Source organism: Lactuca serriola, chromosome 5, assembly GCF_051521515.1.
Source record: "Lactuca serriola cultivar US96UC23 chromosome 5, Lser_US96UC23_V15, whole genome shotgun sequence".
Lineage (NCBI taxonomy): Eukaryota > Viridiplantae > Streptophyta > Magnoliopsida > Asterales > Asteraceae > Lactuca > Lactuca serriola.
The window spans coordinates 267,505,205-267,522,851 of record NC_136412.1 but is presented as its reverse complement, the minus strand read 5'-3'; positions in this window follow the sequence as shown (position 1 = coordinate 267,522,851).

Sequence of the window (17,647 nt, the reverse complement as noted above, 5' to 3'; positions counted from 1 at the left end):
ACCTTATTCGGTGTATAGATCAAGATGGAAAGGACCCGTAGCGGAAACGTGAATGCAAATGAGAATAGGAACCAACCCCCAGTGGTTCAGAAAATACCTGTTGTAGAAGAAGTTGCACTTGGGCCAATCACGATGACCAGAGTACAAGCAATGGTGCGGATAATGCTAGATCAACAGATGGAAGAAACAAGGCATTTACTTCAACAAAGTAAGGACGAACTTACTGTGCCAGTACGTCAGACACCCACTCTTGAGGCGACCATCTGGGTTGCTAAATCTGTTGATGAAGTGATCAATGGTAATATCGCCAGCAAGGTTGAGGTTGGCAAGAAGAGGAAATTTGAGGGTTCTTCAAGGTCTGCCAAGAACAACATGTCCTCGAAGTCTGGAGGAGTAGCTGAAGCAAAATGGTGTGACAAGTATGGAAGGAAACACAATGGTAGATGCCCTAAGGAAGTAACCCGCTTCAAATGCGGGAAGACTGGTCACTATGCCCACGAATGCCCAACTGAGGAAGAAGTTTGCTTTAAGTGTAGTAAAGAGGGACACTTCAAGCAAGAATGTCTAATGAGAGCTACAAAACCAAGTGTACCACCGAAGCACCATGGGAGAGTAACTTGTTTTGAGTGTGGAAAGCATGGGCACTATGCCTATGAGTGTACATTCAACACCAGGGTGTGTTACGAATGTAATGAGGAAGGGCACCTCAAGCAAGACTGCCCAAAAAGAAAAGGATTTACAAAGCCAAAGGCACCACGGAAGAACTATGGGAGATGCTACGAAGAAGTGACTTGTTTTAAGTGTGGGAAGAACGAGCATTACGCCAATATCTGTACATCCAACAAGAGGTTCTGTTACGAATACAAGAACAATGGACATATATCAAAGGATTGCCCAAAGAAAAGTGAAGCTGCAAGAGCGAATGCACCTCCAAAGCCAAGAAGCATCCCTAATGAAGTAGCTGACAACGCAATGAAGAGTAAGGATTGATATCCGAAGGTCGAGTTATGATGTAGCCTATTGGAGGCATAGTCTAGGGTGAACTTGAACACCTATGTAATAGTTTCAAGGAATAATAAAAAAAAAACTTCGTTTTGATATTTTATGTGTTAAGTTGTTATGTGATGGCGACTTGGGAAACTGCGGGACAATACTTGGGACGAGTATGAGTAGGTGTGAATGGTAGTAGAGGCCTATACTACCGGAAGCACAGGACTCGCACTTGGATCAGGGAAAGTCACAAGGTTACCAAGAAGCTAGTAATTGATTTCGTTTCATTCAAGTATGTCGTTACCATTGTTTCGGTAATGACTAAGAATATTGTAGTTATCCCGACCCTAGTGGTCATATCACATTGAGTCCGACTACGATGAGTATGATGCGTGGTTCATAGAACCAAGCCCAATGTAGCATCTGACTTAAGCTAGAGGCTTGAAGTGAAAGACAATCAAAGCGAACAGTAGAGGTATCACAAAAAGTTTCTTGTAGCTAGGAATGCTACAATGTGATTATATCACATTAGAACATGAAGGAAGCCATAGTCTATTTTAGAATTTAACAGACCTGAGTCTAAACGTGCATCACATGATGATAGGTCATTAGAATATGACACATCGATCCATAGAAGTAATAAAAGAAATTATCTCAAGTTTGTATCTAGTAAGGATCGGGATTGTGACTTGAAGGTCATAATGTGAAGTCTAACCTGAGGTAGAGAGCAGGTGCACGATCGAGTATTGCATACAGTCAATAAGTCTAAGAGATAGACTTGAAGGAATATAGAAGTTATAATTATTACATAGGATGAAGAGATGATGTATGGAGTCATTATATGAGCTGTAATACCCTGTTTATTTATTTGATAAATAAATAAATTAATGAACGAATAGAGGCCCTAAATCCGTAATAAGTTATTAGTGTTTTTCCTAAGGAGCTGAATGATGTAAATTCTGTAAATTTGGGATCTTTATGGTAATAATTAGATTTTAGTGGTAATAAATTATGGGAAGCAAGGACTAAAGAGTAAAATGGGGTTTTGGATGGTAATGATTTGAGAAAGAAGGACTGAATATGTCGTAATTAAGATCTTGGGGATTAAGAGGTAATTTTCGGATTTGTTTTGCAAAAGATTCTCAAAGCGGAGGACTGTTTGGGTAAATTATAGATCTTAGTTTAAATTGAATTTAAGGTGAAAGGGTGAATCACGTAGGCGACCTAACATCAGGGACTATTTATGCCTATCTGTAAAAAAAATTAAGCATCTGGTCCCCTTGTTAGCGACAGAGTGTGTGGGAGGGAGCCGTCTCCTGCTTTTGTGGCTTCATCTATATCATCGGGTTATATAAAGAATAAACCCTTAGATGGAATGAAGAATATGTATGTTCACTGGCGGCGAGAGAGGGTGAGAGACATCGAAGTTGTGAGGGAATGTTGTGAAAGAAGAAGAACTGTGAGGAAGGAGCTGCCATTGTTGGGTTTCTTCGCCAATCGGAACTCTCACTGGAGCGTTATGTGAGATAAGGAGGTGGGGATATTTTAGCGAGAATGGGATCATTCCTTCAGCTCCAAACCAAATCGACACCGTGAACTAGGTGGGGAGGCGTTCTCGATGGTCGCGTCGTTCACCGACATTGCGTGGGCCTCCGGCGAATTCCGTATGTTCTACAGAGCAATGAAGGTAGGTAAGACTCATTTCATCCTCCGATTTCTTATCTAGCTTTAGTGACTTTGATTAGAGAGAAATTGATTCATGGGTTCTAATCCCGTTTTCTTGGCCTATCTATTTTCCGGCGATTGTCTTGGGACCTCCAGCAACATCCGTAAGGGAGAAGGTGAGTTTCTAGTCTTCGATGGCCATAAAGAAGGAGAGGAATCGATAACAGTCTGGGTGTACTTCTGCGTGATTCTTAACTTGGTTGTGGAGCTTGCATTTCTGATGAAGGAGGATTCGGCAACCACCGATGGATGCTCTAGTGTGCCACCTGGAAGATAGGTATGATTGGACTCTTGCTGGGCTTTTAAGGGGTTAGTATGTATCATGTTAAGTAATGGGCTGGTGGCATGTTTTGGGTTATGCGAAGTTGGGCTATTGGGTTAAAAGGATTATTCTATGAAGGGGCATAATTAGTAAATGAGGTATTATCAAATTATTAGAGTCCTTTAAATTCAAGAGTCGATGCTATCCCCCGGTGATTAATGAAATGAATATATATATATATATATATATATATATATATATATATATATATATATATATATATATATATATAGTGCGATTTATAATTTGGATTATCAATAACTTTATTTATTATTATATGGATGTGCTAGTTTTAGAATTGTCGGGACTCGCATTTTTGAATCATTGGAGTTGAATTATGAATTACGTCCGACCACACCGTATGTTAACCGAGTGGAGTGATGGACTTAATGGATTAAGTCTTTAACGGGTTAAGTAGGAATACTTAACCCTAATCAGCATTTCCTATAAGAAACCCTAAATATTGTTTGGACCTTGAGTTGGGCCATATATGAGCCTTTATGATTATGAGATATTGGACCAAGAATAAGTGGTTGGGCCTTAAGGCAAGACCATGTAGAGACTTGGGCCCAATTGGGAAAATTGGGCCATAGTTGGGCCTTGGTACATTATTAGACTTTTGGGCCTTTGGATTGGGCCTTGGGCTTGAGCCAAGCTAAGATAGGGGTAAAGTAGTCTTTTACCCTAAGTATGAACTTATGGTTATTAGTTGGAACCTAATTATTAATTGGGTGTTATTTTTATATTGACAGACCGGGAATCTGTCATCCAGCAGCTATGGTTTTGTCAGCAGGACTTCAGCAGTGTGAGGTGAGTTACCTTCCAGTAGCGGTGGGTCTACGGCCACAATGTGGGCCCACCAGTAGGAGTTGTTGTTAGATGATTGTCTTTATGATAATTGTCTATGTTTGCTACTACCTGCTTTGTTTATGTGCTAGCATGATATGATGTTATATGATAGTGGTAGTAGGGGGTGCAATAGTCCCCGGTTACCGGTCGATAGGGCCGAAGGGGTAGATTAGTACCCAACTATGCTAGACAGATTATGATATATGTGATATGATATTATGTGGTAGTAGTAGGGGGTGAAATAGTCCCCACTTACTGGTCGACAGGACCGAAGGAGTAGGCCAGCACCCAGATATGCTAGGCAGTATATGACTTATGTGTTATGCTATGCTTTTATGTGGTAGTGTTAGGGGTGAAATAGTCCCCGGTTACCGGTTGAAACATACCGAAGGGGAGGCCAGTACCCAGATATGCTAGGCAGTATCCGGTCGAGAGGACCGAAGGGGAGCCCAACACCCAGGTATGTTAGGCAGTATCCGGTCGAGAGGACCGAAGGGGAGGCTAGCACCCAGAGATGCTAGGCAGTATCCGGTCGAGAGGACCGAAGGGGTAGGTCGGGCACCCAAATATGCTTGACAGTATATGTATGTTATATGATTGTATGGTATGTGGTATGATGGGGGAACTCACTAAGCTTCGTGCTTACGGTTTTCAGTTTTGGTTTCAGGTACTTTGTGTTTAAAGGAAAGGAGTCGGCTTGATCGCAGCGCATCACACTATGGTTTTCCGCACATGAGACCTTTGGGATTACACTCTGATATTTTTTTATGATAACATGTTTGATTATTTCTACTTTGGTTTTGACATGACATGATATTACAAATGTTTTATTACACTGTTGTTTTTATAATGACGTATTTAAAAATGAAAATTTTGCCCTGTATTTTTGGGATGTTACAAGTTGGTATGAGAGCCTTGGTTTGAGGGATTCGGACATACTCTCGGGTGTGTCTGAACTCAAACTAAGGGCTTGGTATGAAAATTTTCAAAAGTAAAACCATTTTATAAAAATGAGTTGAAAGGAATTTGGAAAGAGAAAGGATCTTTGAGAAGAACAAAGTGTGTGATGCGTGCAATCAGCCGAGCTCAAGTAAGTTTTCCCCAAGATACCCATACATTTTATGTTATCGTATAATATGGTATGATTATGAGAATTGCATGCTAGATTAGGGCTAAGGATCTAGGAGGATGCCTTATGTGCCTATTGTATGTGCTTGTAGACTTGCATGCTAGTACTGATAAGTTAGTGATAGGATAGCCTATTTAGGTTATGCGTAATTGTGTGAGCCTTTGAAATGCATGTACAGATTCCTGATTAGAGGATAGAACGATCTGATTGGAATATGATGGTTAGATTTTCCCTTGTCTGAATGCTGCTTGCTTTGTGCTTTGTGGGACTTTTAGTAATGTGATCTAACTATTAAGTGAATATGCTAAGTCACATGTGGCACAGGCTGGATAATCTCAGAGTGATAGATTTGACCCTATTGTGCAGCTCTTGTTTGAGTCCAACCGTTCTAGGGATGGGTCTATTACTCGAAGGATTATCTGATCTCTGTTGCATGTGGCTATATTCATGAGGTAGCTAGTTAACATTACTGGGAATCTTTCAGCAGCTGAGGACTGGGTGGGTACGGAAACCTAGGGAAGCCTAGGATATATTCCAGTGAGTTAGTAGTGAGGTTCAATGAGACTTGGGTGTACCAGTTTGAGGAAGCGACTTGGAGGATTCGGGAGGATTGATGAGGAAAGTATAGATAGGTGTGGAAGGTAGTATTGGGCCCGTACTACTGAAAGCACAGGATCCATACTCGAATCGGTGAGAGTCTTGTAGAATCTAAGAAGCTTCAGGGGAGAGTTCATGACCCAGTTTGGGGACAGAGGATGTCCCAGTTATTGCAGCTTAGTCATTGGCAAGAGAGCCAGCGAGCGTGACAGGGTGTCAGACCCTGAAGGATATGATTTCCAAGAAGTTGTAGATGCGAGATTGATTTGGAACACCCTGGAAAGAGAGGTGCGTGCCAGGTGCATATATTAGAGGGTCCCGGGAAGAGACCCATGACCTCTGAACATTAGGTGAGAGGCCAGCAGGGCCTGAGTCAGTGCAGCGCGTACGAGAAAGTACACAAGGGAGTTTGTCACTCCAAGGGTTTAGGCTGCTACAGGGTAGCAGGATTGGTCATATCAGCAGAAGGTGACCAGTATTTCCCCAGACAGTGCGAGTATGTCATCTTCTATTGCTACTAGATGGATGTTGGGGATACGTATCACGTTGGAATTGTGAGTGAGTTTGGATAAGTCAGACCTTGGGTCGGTTTTTCTGCTAGTGTTTGGGTTACCAAGGATCATATATGCCATCCTGCATGCCGAAAGGTCCTTGATGAACCCAAAGAGGGATGTGTCTTGCGGAGTGGGTTCCGCGCATACCGTTATCATTTCGGATCTTTGTCGGGACTTATACAGGAGTATTATTTAGAGGATACTCGATCAGGGTTGGAGTGATTGTTCTCCAATGAAGTCAGTGTTTAGAGGTTCTATCATTGTTCAGGTATGGTCGGTAATTGTTTATGGATGAACTTTGGAGTTCAAGGCACTACCGTTGCTAGGACAGAACTGGTGACAGGAAGAGGGTAGTGTCAGTCGCGGGTGTTAAATGCATAAGTGGTTGGTCATTGGATGTTCAAGAGAATTGTGTTTTCGCATGGGCCGTGTTCGGTTAGAGTTCAGTGGTACTGCAAGATTGGGAGAGGGAACGAGGATTCATCAGCTAGAGTGAAGATTAAGGTGTTCAACTGACAGCATGTTAGAAGGATTGAGGTGTCAGACTGGATCAGATTTCAAGAGTACTCCTCAAGATTCCCGAGGATGGGAGATCTCTAGGTTTAATCGGTGATTAAGCGCTAGCATTGGCAGACACAGGTTGTCATTAGTGGGATATTAGAAAGCGAGAAGGATTGGGAATCCTTCAATTCTCATGTAATGTGAAGACTTAGTCGAGTCTAAGTGGGGGAGAGACTTTTTATAAAGTTCTCCAACTGTGAGTTTCTGGTTGCACAAGGTGCAATCTCTTGGCCACCTTGTCAACCAGAAGGGTATTCTAGTTGATTCGGCCAAGATAGAGGCTGTGATGCAGTGGGAGATTCCGAGGTCTCCATCTGAGATTCAGAATTCCCTGGGTATAGCGGGTTATTTCCGGAGATTTATGTAGGACTTCTTCGAGATCGTGGTTCCTTTGACCCGACTGACCAAGAAGTCAGTGACCTTTCATTGGGGGCCTGAGCAGCAGGCAACCTTCGAGACTCTCAGACAGGGGTTGTGCGAGGCACTGATTCTCACTATGCCAGAGGGTGTAGATGATTTCGTGGGTTACTGGGATGCTTTGACCACGGGAATGGGTTGTGGTACTGATAGAGTGGGGTCACATGACAGCAGGTTTTAGGAATCAGGTTAGAGTTCTGGTTAGGACTCAAGTTCAATGGTGTGTTAGGTCGAGTGCGTGTTCGACCCGGTTTGGAAAGTGTTGTAAGACTACGGGGGTAGCCATAGCATTCATTAGCGGTCAGATAGTGATAGAGTGTTGTAAGTTTGCGGGTGTAGCCGTAGCATTCACTAGGTTGATAGATGGCATGAGCGTGTTGTTAAAATGCGGAAGGAGCAATAGTACCCACCAGTTCGGGTGCAACAGTGAGGATATGGAAATCCACGGATTGGGCTTCGGATTTACCCAGATGGATTAGATCTGGTTGAGCCAGTGATAAGACTATAGGAGCGCCACTACAGTGATGGGATCAGAAAAGAAGTGGATCATATATGGTTGCTTGTGATATAAGACTACCATCGGTTAGGTAGCAATCACTTTTAGTCTTCGATTTGATGGTGACAGGATTTGATGCATGGACCCGATCAGTTAGATCAGAAAGTTGTTAGAACCTCAGTGGCATGATAACTAGTGGCAACTAGATTACAGAGAGGGATTTCGTTCAGAAGTTGTATAAGGCGACTAAGTAGGGAGTCCTTTAGCTCTGCATCCGGGCTGGAACCCGGTAAATTCAGATGACCGACGGATGAATTGAGACCAGGAAGGTCTCGATAGATTTTGGAAAGCATCCATGTGGCAACATACTGCTTCAGGCAGATCAGTGTTCGAGTAGTTTCAGCGTCTGGGTAGTATTAACATTTATGTTTTGGGTTGAAAGTACTCACGAAATAGCTGGTTTATTGGGGAGTGACAAGTCACTCACAACAGGAGTACCTGGGCCTTGGCCAGGTACAAGTGATTTGCAGAGATAATTAGGTCTATGATCCTGTTTTATAACAGGAACCTCGAGTTACCAGAAATTGAGTAGCCGGTTGAAGGATAAAGTGGACTCGGTCCAACGATATTGATTCAGTATGAGTGGTCTGCCAGGGGTTCAAACCATCTCGAGACAGCAGATTCAGATTGAGTAAATGTTACCTTATCGCGAGAAATTCGTTCATCTACGGATTGTAGGGCTTTACGAGGATTGGTCATGGCCACCCTGGGAAGGCTAAGGTGTGCCCAAGATGGTGACCATGTTACTAGAATGATTGGGTGTGTAAGGAATAGTAAGGAATGATTTCGAGGACGAAATCTAATTTAAGTAGGGGAGAGTTGTAATACCCTGTTTATTTATTTGATAAATAAATAAATTAATGAACGGATAAAGGCCCTAAATCCGTAATAAGTTATTAGTGTTTGTCCTAAGGAGCTGAATGATGTAAATTCTGAAAATTTGGGATCTTTATGGTAATAATTGGATTTTAGTGGTAATAAATTATGGGAAGCAAGGACTAAAGAGTCAAATGGGGTTTTGGATGGTAATGATTTGAGAAAGAAGGACTGAATATGTCGTAATTAAGATCTTGGGGATTAAGAGGTAATTTTCGGATTTGTTTTGCAAAAGATTCTCAAAGCGGAGGACTGTTTGGGTAAATTATAGATCTTAGTTTAAATTGAATTTAAGGTGAAAGGGTGAATCACGTAGGCGACCTAACATCAGGGACTATTTATGCCTATCTGTAAAAAAAATTAAGCATCTGGTCCCCTTGTTAGCGACAGAGTGTGTGGGAGGGAGCCGTCTCCTGCTTTTGTGGCTTCATCTATATCATCGGGTTATATAAAGAATAAACCCTTAGATGGAATGAAGAATATGTATGTTCACTGGCGGCGAGAGAGGGTGAGAGACATCGAAGTTGTGAGGGAATGTTGTGAAAGAAGAAGAACTGTGAGGAAGGAGCTGCCATTGTTGGGTTTCTTCGCCAATCGGAACTCTCACTGGAGCGTTATGTGAGATAAGGAGGTGGGGATATTTTAGCGAGAATGGGATCATTCCTTCAGCTCCAAACCAAATCGACACCGTGAACTAGGTGGGGAGGCGTTCTCGATGGTCGCGTCGTTCACCGACATTGCGTGGGCCTCCGGCGAATTCCGTATGTTCTACAGAGCAATGAAGGTAGGTAAGACTCATTTCATCCTCCGATTTCTTATCTAGCTTTAGTGACTTTGATTAGAGAGAAATTGATTCATGGGTTCTAATCCCGTTTTCTTGGCCTATCTATTTTCCGGCGATTGTCTTGGGACCTCCAGCAACATCCGTAAGGGAGAAGGTGAGTTTCTAGTCTTCGATGGCCATAAAGAAGGAGAGGAATCGATAACAGTCTGGGTGTACTTCTGCGTGATTCTTAACTTGGTTGTGGAGCTTGCATTTCTGATGAAGGAGGATTCGGCAACCACCGATGGATGCTCTAGTGTGCCACCTGGAAGATAGGTATGATTGGACTCTTGCTGGGCTTTTAAGGGGTTAGTATGTATCATGTTAAGTAATGGGCTGGTGGCATGTTTTGGGTTATGCGAAGTTGGGCTATTGGGTTAAAAGGATTATTCTATGAAGGGGCATAATTAGTAAATGAGGTATTATCAAATTATTAGAGTCCTTTAAATTCAAGAGTCGATGCTATCCCCCGGTGATTAATGAAATGAATATATATATATATATATATATATATATATATATATATATATATATATATATATATATATATATATAGTGCGATTTATAATTTGGATTATCAATAACTTTATTTATTATTATATGGATGTGCTAGTTTTAGAATTGTCGGGACTCGCATTTTTGAATCATTGGAGTTGAATTATGAATTACGTCCGACCACACCGTATGTTAACCGAGTGGAGTGATGGACTTAATGGATTAAGTCTTTAACGGGTTAAGTAGGAATACTTAACCCTAATCAGCATTTCCTATAAGAAACCCTAAATATTGTTTGGACCTTGAGTTGGGCCATATATGAGCCTTTATGATTATGAGATATTGGACCAAGAATAAGTGGTTGGGCCTTAAGGCAAGACCATGTAGAGACTTGGGCCCAATTGGGAAAATTAGGCCATAGTTGGGCCTTGGTACATTATTAGACTTTTGGGCCTTTGGATTGGGCCTTGGGCTTGAGCCAAGCTTAGATAGGGGTAAAGTAGTCTTTTACCCCAAGTATGAACTTATGGTTATTAGTTGGAACCTAATTATTAATTGGGTGTTATTTTTATATTGAAAGACCGGGAATTTTTCATCCAGCAGCTATGGTTTTGTCAGCAGGACTTCAGCAGTGTGAGGTGAGTTACCTTCCAGTAGCGGTGGGTCTACGGCCACAATGTGGGCCCACCAGTAGGAGTTGTTGTTAGATGATTGTCTTTATGATAATTGTCTATGTTTGCTACTACCTGCTTTGTTTATGTGCTAGCATGATATGATGTTATATGATAGTGGTAGTAGGGGGTGCAATAGTCCCCGGTTACCGGTCGATAGGGCCGAAGGGGTAGATTAGTACCCAACTATGCTAGACAGATTATGATATATGTGATATGATATTATGTGGTAGTAGTAGGGGGTGAAATAGTCCCCACTTACTGGTCGACAGGACCGAAGGAGTAGGCCAGCACCCAGATATGCTAGGCAGTATATGACTTATGTGTTATGCTATGCTTTTATGTGGTAGTGTTAGGGGGTGAAATAGTCCCCGGTTACCGGTTGAAACATACCGACGGGGAGGCCAGCACCCAGATATGCTAGGCAGTATCCGGTCGAGAGGACCGAAGGGGAGCCCAACACCCAGGTATGTTAGGCAGTATCCGGTCGAGAGGACCGAAGGGGAGGCTAGCACCCAGAGATGCTAGGCAGTATCCGGTCGAGAGGACCGAAGGGGTAGGTCGGGCACCCAAATATGCTTGACAATATATGTATGTTATATGATTGTATGGTATGTGGTATGATGGGGGAACTCACTAAGCTCCGTGCTTACGGTTTTCAGTTTTGGTTTCAGGTACTTTGTGTTTAAAGGAAAGGAGTCGGCTTGATCGCAGCGCATCACACTATGGTTTTCCGCACATGAGACCTTTGGGATTACACTCTGATATTGTTTTATGATAACATGTTTGATTATTTCTACTTTGGTTTTGACATGACATGATATTACAAATATTTTATTACACTGTTGGTTTTATAATGACGTATTTAAAAATGAAAATTTTGCCCTGTATTTTCGGGATGTTACACGAGCCCTGTTTCGTTGATGATTCCGGGACGTAATCATCCTAAGGCGGAGATAATTGTAACGCCCGCATATCCGGGCTAGTCAATTTAGAGGCAATAAGTGTCGAAAAATACTTTTTGACAAATGATTATTTAGAATAAATAATCTTAACCAAGTTGTAGAATATGTCACAAGGTTTCCGTACATATAAAAAACGCCGAAATCCGAGTTATAACGAAGAAGTTATGGCCCATCGAAGTTTTACAGCACAATCGGCACGGCACCGGGAAGCGTAAATAGTGAATTTATGATAGAGCGAGATTTAGCCTTAGCAATCTAAATGAATGTCGTATAATATATTAAACTAATAACATCGATAAAAAGAACGCCCAAATCTGACTTCGTATGAAGAAGTTATGATTTTTCTAAGATTCGGCTTAGCAGTGTACGACCCGAAACTCGAATTTTAGTTCGAGCGGTTTTTGGCTTACGCGACCTAAATGAGAGTTGAAGATCTCATTAATAGGAACTCAACGGTAAAAAGATAGACGAAAACGGGGTCCGTATGAAGGAGTTACAAATTCTTCGCGGTCATTTAACAGTCTAAACGCCTCCTACTGTTAAATTTAAGATCGGTCGAGAATTAGGCGACAGAGTCTAAATGAAAGTTATAGATCATGTTTTTACCTACGCGTGGATATAAAGAACGTCGAAAACGGAGCTCGTATGTGAAAGTTATGAATTTTTGAAAATCGGCTGATTTTCACCCTGTGTGCGATGCCACGTGTCAGCACCAGGCTGCGCCTGGCTGTAGCCAGCCTGGCTCACGACGTAAATATTAAAAATTCATGACGTGAACCTTCCTCCAGCCCATATAAATAAGTGTTGAGGCCTCCATTCATTCCTCACACCTCCCCTCACTTCCCTCTCTCTCTAGAACTTCTCTTTAGCCCCGAAACCCCCCAAAACACCCCAAAAAGCCTAGGGAACCTCCCTAGCATGAGGCAGAAGCCCCGGAGTGCCCGACGGCTCCGAGAAGAAGATCCTTTCAGCTCGGGAACGCTGCTCCAGCGGCGCCCGGTTTTGAGAAAAACCCGCTGTAAGTAAGCTACGCCTACGCTATTTTTAATATAGCTTTTATTTAATTATAGTAACGTTATTAGGAACTTATAATAAATACTTGTGCTATTATTATGAGTTATATAAGTATTGTTTAAAGCTTATATAATAGTAATAATAGCTAGACTATTAATTAGTCGCGATTATCGTTAGACTAAACCCTAGTGTATTGGTACTAGGTTTTATCGAAGGAAAATCGTTTTGAGAGTGTCGAAGCGCTGTCCGAGTGCTGAGTCACCACCTTTCAAGTGAGTGCATAGTTACTTTCAGCTTACACATAGATATGAATTATTTTATATAAATTACGTGCTATGTGTGCATATTATCTGAATACTTGCTATCTATGCTGGATGAATGTTTTTATACATGTTTTCAATAATTTAAACTGTATATGTATTTTATATCTACGAAAATGTTGGGGTAAAACATGGGTAGATGTGTTAGTTGTTGTGTGATAAAAATGAAATAATGAGAGGCCTCGTTGTAGATGTTATTGATGATCCAGTCATCTAGCGGAGTATAGATGACAACCATGGACTATTCTAGACAGTCCAGTGGAACACTAGCAGGCTCGCAACCTGTAGGTGTTTATTCAAACTGTGTGTTTATTTGAACTGTGTGAACTGTGTGCTCACCAGATGTACTCCATCCCCCACATGGTTGCCTTAAGGACATTTATTGTTGAGGAATCCCCTTAGTAGTAGTGTTCATCTCGATGATAGTCCTTAGACTAGGTCCCTTGTGTTAGATGTCTTAGGGACGTAAAGTGAGGATAACGGGAATGAGAAATCGGGTTTGTTTGGTTTGATAAAGTTAATAAACTTATTTATTTTGGGTTGAAAACCCTATGTGCTCACCAGGCTCCCAAGCCTGACCCACTCAGTTTTATGTATTACAGGTAGTGGCGCTTGAGCATAGATATGATGTTTGGAGGAGGGATTACAGATATCGGTCTTTTCTGGCCGTGATTTTGGGGATGTCACACTATTAAATTAGTCTCGTCAAGCGTTAGACTAAACTCTAGTGGTATTGATACTAGGTTTTATCGAAGGAAAATTGTTTTAAGAATATCGAAGCGTTGTCCGAGTACTGAGTCACCACCTAATCAAGTGAGTACATAGTTACTTTCATCTTACACATAGATATGAAGTATTTTAAATAAATTATGTGCTATGTGTGCATATTGTCCGAATACTTGTTGTCTATGTTGGGTGAAATATTTTTATACATGTTTTATATGATTTAAACTGAATATGTATTTTATATCTACAAAATGTGTTGGGTAGAACATGGGTAGATGTAATAGTTTCTGTGTGACCAAATAATATAACGAGAGGCCTCGATATAGATGTTTTGATGATCCAGTCATCTAGCGGAGTATAGATGACGACCACAGACTTTTCTAGACAGTCCAGTGGAACGCTAGCAGGCTCGCAACCTGTAAGTGTTTATTTGAACTGTGCATTTATTTGATTTGTGTGAAGTACTCCATCCTCCACATGGTTGCCTTATTTGACATGAATTGCTAAGGAACCCGCGAAGCATGTGTTGTCACCCCGATGAAAGTCCTTAGACTAGGTCCTTTGTGTTAGATGTCCTAGGGACGTAAAGTGAGGATAACGGGAACGGGTAATAGGGTTTGTTTGGTTTGATAAAATTAATAAACTTATTTATTGTGGGATGAAAACCCTTTGTACTCACCAGGTTTCCCAACCTGACCCACTCAGTTTATTTATATCACATGTGTTGATATGAAGTCACATTACACTGAGAGATTAAAGAGATGTAGATCACTAGTGATAATGAATGTACGTTATGTTTATGATTATGTATATGTATTAACGATGACATCCCAAATGTTTTAAAATGAATAAAAATACATTTCTTCAAAAATGCTTTGATAACGTATTTATCATGTTTTACTGGGAACAAATTCCGCAACATTTTTATTAAAAGAAGTACTCTGATTTTTATAAAGTATAAACAAAAATCGGTCTTTTCTGGCCGTGAAAAATGGGGATGTCACATATACAATAAGTTTTTATGGGAATAATAGTCGATTAAAGTCTCTAATCTTTAAAAACAAACTCAATGCTTTGGAAGACTAGAAACCTCTCTTTTGGTAGGAGGCTCACTTTGCTTAATTATGTCCTAAGTAGCCTACCTCTTTACTATTTTTCCCTATATTAAGCCCCTTTGATGGTCATTGAAAATCTCGAAAAAATTCAAAGACGGTTTCTTTGGAGCGGAAAAAGATATAGTACGAAAATATGTTGGATTTCATGGAACAAAGTCTTAGCTCCAAAAGTAAAGGCGGTCTCAGTGTAGCTTGCCTAAGAATGTCGTTAGCTCCATTCACAAACGGGAGAGGCACGGCTCTTCAAAAATGGCAAGGTCGAGCTACTCTGAAAATTGGAAAGAAATCACAAAAATTGAGGTCGATTTTAAATCATTTAATGTCGAATTGCATGCTTTATTCAGTAGAAGAATCAGAAGTGGAAGCAAGTGTCATTTCTGGCTTGATAAGTGGAGATGCAACCAACCGTTCAAGGAGTTATTTCCTAACATTTTTGCACTTGAAAATGCAAAATTTTGTGTTGTTAGTGACAGGTAACTATTGGCGGAAAACAGAGTGACTTGGAGATGGGATTGGCTCAAAGAACCAAGGAAGCTGGTAGAAATGCAACAACTTTCTGCGATGCTTTGTTTATTAGCGAATACTAGTTTAAATGAAGCTAATGACTCGTGGAAGTGGAAAGGAGAAAAATTGAACAATTTCAATGTGGAGTCTCTACGAAATCTAGCATCTAGCGTGTTCTCAAATCTGAAAGCTATGCATTTTCCATGGTTGAATTGGGTCCCGTTTAAAATCAACACTATTTGTTGGAAGCATTGGCAAGATAAAATACCCACAACAATAAACCTTATCAAAAAGGTTATCATATCAATACAATCCACATGTTGTTTCTGTCATACAGGAGAAGATTCTTCTTTGCACTTATTCTTGGAATGCAACTTTGCAATTGAGGTTTGGAATAGAATTCGTGGCTGGTGTGGGTTTACTTGTTTAAACCCAAGGGATATCAAATATTTATTTAGTGCTGATAATGTTATATATTGACAAATCCAAAAAGGCGACAAAAATCAATCATACAATTCTGATGGCGACTTTATGGAATATTTGGAGATCAAGGAATGAAACAATTTTTAAGAATGTGAAACTAGGGGTGTCAATTGATGACACGACACGACAAAAATACACGACGCGAAACAAAATTGAGACGAAATTGAAATTTGAATTCGTGTTCGTGTTCGTGTCAAGTGCAAAAAACACGACGTCGTGTCATGTCGTGTTCGTGTTCAAAAATAGACACGATTTAACATTTTTTGTCGTGTTTTTCGTGTTATGTATGAATAAAGATTAATTAAATACATTAATTTTTATTTCATGTTATCATTGTTGTGTCGTGTCGTGTTTATCGTTTTTTAATCGGTTGGTTTTCGTGTTAGTTAAAGAAACCTGAGATCGTGTCGTGTCGTGTTCGTGTTACATAAAACCTTGTCATGTCGTGTCGTGTCAGACAAAAACATGACACGATGGCCCGATTTGCCACCCCTATGTGAAACCATGTCCAATAAAAGTTTTCGACCAAACTATGGTGATGGCTTTTACGTGGATAAAACATAGGGAAAAAAAGCATTCTCTTTGTTGGGAAACATGGTGTATCAAGCCTACCGGCTGCTTTTGATGTTTTTTTTCCTGCTTTGTCCGAGTATACTATTTTGTTTTGGCTTAGTTTTCCATAATATATGTTGCCTTTTTGCCGTTCAAAAAAAAATTATTATTGTCCATTCTTGTTAAATATTAGTGATTACCTTTACTTGGAGATGTTAATATGTAATTATATATCAAATCAATTGAATAATTCGGATGATTGGTATAATTTCACTTTGACCTCGTTTTACCAATCTTTAGCAACCTAGCTTTGTTATTGACAAAGTGTTTGCTGTTGTTCGCTCATTAGTTTTATGGACATATATTTTTAGAATCAGCACAGATATGAGCCCACTAACATGCAGAAATATCAATCTCTCGAGTCTCTCTTTTCGTAGTTAAGTATATGGCTTTCTTTCATTTTCGGTTTGCCTTTAACTTTTCTTGTATTATTTTCACCTTTTCATGAATGTCTATGCTGACAGACTGGACTTTCACTTGGCATTTTTTACTATGCTGAATGCAACATCTTACAGTCTTCTGCTGGGCTCGATAATTAATATAGATCTAATATGCTTGATCTGGTTAGCACCCGTTAAAAAAATAAAGCACATTAATTAATAAAGTTACACATTACTATCCTTTCCCCGCTTTTGACCATTAAGAGTCAAAAGGATTACGTTTTAACTTCAGCATCAGTAACAACCATTTAGGTTTATAGGTACATATTGATATAAAAACCAAAAACACATGGAGATGATGAAGAGATACATGCATAGTTGCATACACTAATAAAGTATATTTTATTTTCTGATAACATGTCATAAATGATAAAGGTAAAAGGTAAACCCCGACTCAACCCTGACTTCCATATATGGATCACCATATATTAATCTGCTACGTGAGATGATCATGAATAGAAATATAAGAATATATGTATATGTATAGACTAAATACTCTTTACCTGTCCTGTAATGCCCATACTAAAGTGATAATTACTATAACAGCTTCACATCAAGATCGCATAACGCATGCTGTCGTTAACCATAAGATGGTTCACGTCTGATATCCGTCTGAGCTCACCGGAGACCCAAACCCCCTCGGTGGTATGTGGGTGAGAAGATAGACATGATAAAAGTGTCAGCGGAGCTTTAACTATTCTCTGTAACAAAGAAAGACCACTTCGCCCTTGCCTCGTATTAATTGGAAACTCATGAGTTCCATTTCCTTCTCCAAGCATGTTTTCATCTGCCACTTTAGGACTCTTTTTCATATTTTCAATGTTTCGCCTCATAGCTGCCAGTATGCGCCTCATAACTCAGGGATGAAGAGAGTTTTCTTTGATGAAAATGGCAACTACTACG